Source organism: Octopus bimaculoides, chromosome 24 (genome assembly GCF_001194135.2).
Source record: "Octopus bimaculoides isolate UCB-OBI-ISO-001 chromosome 24, ASM119413v2, whole genome shotgun sequence".
NCBI classification, from domain to species: domain Eukaryota; kingdom Metazoa; phylum Mollusca; class Cephalopoda; order Octopoda; family Octopodidae; genus Octopus; species Octopus bimaculoides.
The window spans coordinates 27,555,633-27,562,143 of NC_069004.1; the positions used below are offsets into that span (position 1 = coordinate 27,555,633).

The following is a 6,511-nucleotide window of genomic DNA, read 5'->3' on the forward strand; positions in this document are numbered from 1 at the left end:
ACAAGGTTTTGGTTGCCCCAAAGCTATAATAGAAGATACTTGCCCGAGGTGCCACGCAGTGGAACTGAACTCAGAACCATGTGGTTGGGAAGCAAGCTTCTTACCACACAGCCATGGAAATAAAGCTATAAATGATAATAGTGTGCATGTGGAAATATTGGGTTAAAAACCCTTTGAATAAAAAAAAAAAAAAAGTGAAAGGCTACCCATGGAGATCAAACCAACATCTATAAGCACTACAAGCATTCTACCACACACACACACACACACACACACACACACATGATGAGTTTCCATTCAGTTTCTGTCTAACAAATTTAATTGCAAGGCATTGAATGGCCTGGGGATGCTGTGCAGTGGAACTGAACCTGAAACCATCTGGTTGCAAAGCAAGCTTCTTAACCACACAGCCATGCCTTCACCTATATTTAGTGAGTTGAAAACCATAACTTCTGCAGTCACTAGTCTGACATTTAACGCATTTAGCCAATATTGCATGTTTTTTTTTTTTTTTTTTTTTTTTTTTGCCTCTAATACCAACCAGAGACGATGTATTTTCTCCAACCATTTAATTTAAAACAAAAAACGAAATAATATGGCTTAGCCAGAGTAGGAAGGACAGTTAGTGGTTCATAACTTTTTTTTTTTTTTTCACCGGGTCTCAAAAACTAGCAGAAGAAGCGGAGAGTCAGGGTGGAGGTGAGAGAGAGAGAGAGAACGCCTCCTGTAGGAAGTTGCGCAATACAATATTATTGAGTTATCCACAACCCTGGTGTGAATGCTCACAACACAGTGGACTTCACTAATGGCATACTACCAACCAGTTTACTATATGGAAAAATTTTAATTAAAATATTTGTTTATGGTGTGTGTGCTTGATCAGGTGAATGATTTTTTTTTTTTCTTTCTGAATTTGAATATTTGCATCCTGATAAAGCAGTTGTTTTTATGGTTGGTTAATTCTTCTACTCCCATCCATTTAATGTGAATAAAGTGAAGGGGCAGTAGTGGTGGTGGAGTAACTTGTTGCCAACCTAGAAAATTTTGGTAAGCTGCTATGTGCCAAGTTGGAACCGATATCTGTTCTCCAAAATTTCTAATGTATTTGGTGTTAGAGAAGCATACACATCACAGATTCCTATCCCTGATCTCTAAGAAATCTTCAGTTTTATTAGGATTAGCAGAATCATGAGCATATACATCACAGATTTCTATCCCTGCTCTCTAAGAAAACTTCAGTTTTATTCTTAGGATTGGCAACGTTATTTATTCTGGTTCTATATGTCCAAACTTTAAATCCTGCCAAAGTAAACATTGCCCTTCATCCTTTTCCAGACCCAATAAAATATTGACCAAGTACTTACATTGATATAATCGACTGTTCTCTCCTTCAATTTCTAGCCTCCTGCCTAGATAAGAAATCATTCTGGTTCTTTACATTCTGAAATCTCACTGAGGTTGGCTTTGATTTTCATTCTTTTGTGACTGATTCAATACAGTACCAGTCAAATACTGAGATCAATATTATTGGCTAAACCCCTTCCTTTAAAATGCTGGCCTTGTGCCAGAATTTCAAATCATTTAAAAAGCAGCAACTTGGCAGAACTGTTCGTGTTGAAAAGAAATTGCTTTGTGGCATTTTTTTTTTTGGCTCTTTGTCTTTTATTTTTTTACTTTTCAGTTTTTAGACTGTGGCCATGCTGGGGCACCACCTTAAAGAATCTTTAATCGAATGAACTGACACCAGTCTTTTTTTGTTTGTTAAGCCTGGTACTCATTCTACCAATCTCTTTTGCTGAACTGCTAAGTTATAGGGAATGGTGGTCAAGCTGTGGTGGGGGACAAACATGGACACACACACACACACACACACACATCTATATATGACCTGCTTCTTTCAGTTTCCATCTACCATATCCACTCACAAGGTTTTGGATGGCCTGAGGTGGTAGTGAAAGACTCTTGCTCAAGTTTCCACACAGTGGGACTGAACCTGAGACCATGTAGTTGGGAAGCAAGCTTCTTACCACACAGCCACGTCTGTAAAGTATCAGTCAAGTAATGGGATTGATGTAATCAACTATCTCCGTCTCCTAAAATTTCTGGCTTTGTACCAAAATTAGAAAGACGTCTTTTTCTTATAATAATAATAATAATAATAATATTAGTAATTATAGCAATAAAAGAAATCATTATTATAATGATAAAAGAAATCATTAGGGTAGCAAGCTAGCAGAATTATTACCACACCAGGCAAAATGCTTAGTGGTATTTTATCTGTCTTTACATACTGAGCTCAAATTCCACCAAGGTTGACTTTTCCTTTCATCCTTTCAGGGTCAATGATCACTGGGGTCATTGTAATTGACTTGTTCTATTACCTAAAATTGATGGCCTTGTTCCAAAATTTGAAATCATTATTATTATTATTATTATTATTATTATTATTATTATTATTATTAAGGTGGCGAGCTGGCTGAATCATAAGCATGCTGGGTGAAATACTTAGAGGTATTTTGCCCGTCACTATGCTCCGAGTTCAAATTCCACTAAGGTCGACTTAGGCCTTTCATCCTCTCAGGGTCAATAAACCAGTGAAACACTGGGGTTGATGTAATCAACTAGTCCCCTCCCCCAAATTTCAGGCCTTGAGCCTGTAGTAAATAGGATTGTTATGATTGTTGTTGTTCAAAAGCGTTATTATTATTTTTGCATTACTACTGAATTTACTGTATGTACTTAGTTTACATGCAGTGTTTTGGTTTGGATTTTGGATTCTAAAGAATTCTTTACAATATGTATGCAAAACATAGTACTACATGTTGTGTTTACATGTAAGGTCTGGAGGTTTGGTGTTTATGTATTTGCTTGCATGTTTTTTTTAAAATCATTCCCCAAGCGCCTGTTTTTATAAGAATTGTTTTTGTTTTCAGTCTCCACAGTGTAGTTATCTCATTTTCCAGGTTTTTATATTTAAATATTTCAGAGCTGTATTCACCTGGCAAAGCAATTTGATCTGAGACTGTGTTGAAACTAAAGCAATTACAGTGTGAAAGACACTTAGTAGTCACTCAAAAAACACACAAAAACTGTTAACTCCGCTTAAACATTTATTATTTGGTGTCAAAATTTTCATCGCACCAAGTGCAACCTGGTCATTCACCCCCATACACGCACATATTGAGAGATAATGTTTATCCCCACTTAAACATGGATGTTTTATTAGAACAAACTATACTGTGGTTGTTACCTTCAGAGAAACTTTCATATTGGCTTTTTGGTGTAAAATGCACTCTTTTAGTACCAGAAAGCCAACGTGAGAGATTTTCTTACGGTAACTACTGCAGTATGGTTTGTTCTAATAGAACATCCACGTTTAAATGGTGACAAATATTATCTTTCAATGTCAATACTGTCTCTGTCACTTATGTATAGGTGAAGGCATGGCTGTGTGATGAGAAGCTTGCTTCCCAATCACATAGTTCCAGGTTCAGTCCCACTGCATGGTACCTCGAACAAGTATCCTTTGCTATAGCCCCAGGCTGACCAAAACATTGTGAGTGGATTTGGTAGGCTGAAACTGAAAGAAGCCGGTGTGTGTATTTATGTGTGCTTTTGTGTGTCTGTTTGTACCCCCCCCCCCAATTATGTGACAACTGATGGTGTGTTTATGCTCCCATAACTTAGCAGTTCAGCAAAACAGATTGATAAAATAAGTACTAGGCTTACAAAGAATAAGTCCTGTTGTCAATTTCTTCAACTAAAGAACCCTTTAAGGCAATGCTCCAGCATGGCTGCAGTCAAATGACCGAAACAAATAAAAGAATAAAAGAATATACATATATATATCATCATCATCATCATCATCATCGTTTAACGTCCGCTTTCCATGCTAGCATGGGTTGGACGATTTGACTAAGGACTGGTGAAACCGGATGGCAACACCAGGCTCCAGTCTAATTTGGCAGAGTTTCTACAGCTGGATGCCCTTCCTAACGCCAACCACTCAGAGAGTGTAGTGGGTGCTTTTACGTGTCACCCGCACGAAAACGGCCACGCTCGAAATGGTGTCTTTTATGTGCCATATATATATATATATATATATGCAAAGATAAATTTCTAAATTTTGGATGGTAGGGATATAGAATCCAAGTGGGTGCTGTAGTCGCCTTTACTAGTTATTAATGCCGCCTAACCTCTGTGAGTGTATAAAAAAGTCCAGTTAGTTTGATTTACTTAGTCTATCTTCACATCGGTAAAAATCTATATGTCTCTATAGAGACTGCATGTTTTCAGTTGAGAAAATAATGAGTTTATAATAAAGGAGAATAGAGATTTATATCCAGTAATTGACTAATGCGCACTGCAAAATTTGCATCTTTATGTGCATTGTTCAGATAGAATCTAAACTAAATACAAGTGCAACTGGAATACATGTGGTGTTGTCTTTGTTCCAATGACAACACCAGTGATTCAACACAATGTGGTTGAATCCACCCTGATGAAGTGGCGACTAACAATAAGTGCACATAAAGATGCAGATTTTGCAGTGTGCATTAGCTAAGCAATTGCTGCAGAAACATGTGTAGGTGTAGAAACAGAAAGAATTAACTGAAGAATAAAACTAGATATAAATCTCTATTCACCTTTATTATAAATTCATTATATATATATATAATTGTCGACTGGGATTTATACTTTGATTTGAAGCTACTTCCTTTCCTGTTGTCTTTGACAACAATATTCAGCTGTTTAATCACGAGCTGTCTGTGTGGATTGTCATATCCCAGGGTATGGTCATTTTATGATTTTCTGAGACCTTTACAGGTTATGTTTATACAATATCTTCATGGTATTTCATAATACTGGTCTAACTTCCAGTTATATTCTGTTATGCAAGTAAATATACTCTTTCTTGGCTTGAGACAGGACACTCAAAGACAGCCTGGTTAATTGTTTTTCCCAACTTATACTTATTTTGCAGTTACTCCATATTTTCTGCTTCATTATATCATTTGGTGGTCTCTGGTGATTAGGTATTGATCTTAGGTCACAATTATGAATAATTCTTTTGCCTTAGCTTTTAGTCTTCTGCTCCTATACCCTTTCATTTGTTTCAGTCATTGAACTGCAGCCAAACAAATCAACCCAAGTATCTATTTTTTTCACGTCTGGTATTTATTCTATCATTCTCTTTTGCCAAACTGCTAAGTTACTTGGATGTAAACAAACCAACACCAGTAGTCAAGCGACGGTGACAGACAAACAAAGACACACACACACACACATAATGAGCTTCTGCAGTTTCTGTCCCGATTTGCTCACAATGCACTGGTCAGTCTGGGGCTACAGTGGTTGACCCTTGCCCAATGTGCTAGGCAGCAGGACCGAACCGAAAGCCATGTGGCTGCAAAGCAAGCTGTTTAACCACACAGTCAAGCCCATGCCTATTACAATTTTATTTCTACTTTGCTTTGTTTTGTTTTTACAGTTATTGGCCATGTAAGGGGATTTTTTCTTGCTTTTGCTTTTAGCATAGCCTTCTGTAAACATATTTTTACTTCAGATTTTAGCCTGTTCATATTTTCTGTTGACATTTCTCCTTTACTTCGCAATCATCTGTTATTTCAGCTTCTGTTTTGTATTTGTCGGCATCTTTGAAGAGAAAACAGTTGTGGTGTTCATATTTTATAGCTAGTTTTCTGTTATTCTGAGTGAGATATTTTTATTTGCCCTACAGTAGGTATTTTGCATTAGTTTTTTTTAGTTGCATGAGACACCTACCTACCTACCTACCTACCTACCTACCTACCTCTATATAGGCTAAATATGATATTTCTATGTCAGATTTTGCTTGGGATACTTTATATGCATTCATTATTTCTCATGTTTTACTACTTACCCTTGCTAATTTATCTAGTATCTTATTGAGAATATTATTATCATTTATCTCTGGGACTATTAAATATTGATAATTTTTGCCTTATTTTTTGCATTTAACTCTGCTCTAAGCAATAACCTGATTCATCATCATTTAATGTCTGTTTTTTCATGCATGCGTGGGTCAGACAAAATTTCTTGTAACCACCCTTCACTTATTTACAAGCAAGGTGATATTTTCCCCATAGCTAGACATGATTTTTTTACTGAAAATTAAAAATGTACAAACTTGCTTATATCATGATCCTACTCATTTACAACCATCAAGTGATGTCTAGACAAGGGCACACACTCTCACTCACAAACACACGTGCTTATATATACATATACTCTTTTACTCTTTTACTTGTTTCAGTCATTTGACTGTGGCTATGCTGGAGCACCGCCTTTAGTTGAGCAAATCGAAGCCAGGACTTATTCTTTGTAAGCCTAGTACTTATTCTATCGGTGTCTTTTGCCGAACTGCTAAGTTACGGGGACGTAAACACACCAGCATCGGTTGTCAAGCGATGTTGGGGGAACAAACAGACACACAAACACACATACATACATATATATATATATATATATA

At 36.6% G+C, this 6,511-nt stretch overlaps 1 protein-coding gene across 1 annotated transcript in view; it reads left to right on the top strand.

Annotated features, from left to right (window-relative positions):
* LOC106882187 (alpha-(1,6)-fucosyltransferase) overlaps window positions 1-6,511 on the top strand; it is an 881,702-nt gene that overhangs the window by 71,488 nt on the left and 803,703 nt on the right. The window lies entirely within an intron of this gene.